The sequence below is a fragment of the Myotis davidii genome, unplaced genomic scaffold, assembly GCF_000327345.1.
Source record: "Myotis davidii unplaced genomic scaffold, ASM32734v1 scaffold717, whole genome shotgun sequence".
Classification (NCBI taxonomy): Eukaryota; Metazoa; Chordata; class Mammalia; order Chiroptera; family Vespertilionidae; genus Myotis; species Myotis davidii.
In genome coordinates this window covers 8828-9414 of record NW_006287913.1, presented here as the reverse complement: position 1 = coordinate 9414, position 587 = coordinate 8828, and the positions used below count along the sequence as shown (strand labels likewise).

Sequence of the window (587 nt, the reverse complement as noted above, 5' to 3'; positions counted from 1 at the left end):
CATGCAACACTACCCCTTCCTTTCCCCGGCTGCTGGGACTAGCTACCCTCTGGCACCCAGGACCCTGGCTACCCTCGCAGCACCTGGCTTCATCCGGAAGGTCGTCCGGAAAGATGTCTGGTCTACTCATGCAACACTACCCCTTCCTTTCCCCGGCTGCCGGGACTAGCTACCCTCTGGCACCCGGGACCCTAGCTACCCTCACAGCACGTGCCTTCATCCGGAAGGTCGTCCGGAAAGATGCCTGGTCTAATTAGCATATTGCACTTTTATTAATATAGAAATCCTATTAAGTAAAAGCCTAATATGCTAGGTGTCTGCTCCGCCGGTTGGTCATTCAACCAATCAAAGCGTTAATATGCTAATGATATGCTAAGGCCACTCAATTGCTCGCTATGACGTGCACTGACCACCAGGGGCAGACAGTCGACTGGTCGACCAGTCGCCATGATGTGCACTGACCACCAGGGGGCAGACAGTCGACTGGTCGACCAGTCGCTATGACGTGCACTGACCACCAGGGGCAGACAGTCAACTGGTCGACCAGTCACTATGATGTTCACTGACCACCCGGGGGCAGACAGTCG

General features: G+C 55.0%; 1 protein-coding gene across 1 annotated transcript in view; it reads right to left on the bottom strand.

Annotated features, from left to right (window-relative positions):
* The window catches only part of LOC102771421 (cytokine receptor-like factor 2), a gene marked incomplete at its 5' end in the record, with an annotated part of 38245 nt that overhangs the window by 36742 nt on the left and 916 nt on the right, over nt 1-587 (bottom strand). The window lies entirely within an intron of this gene.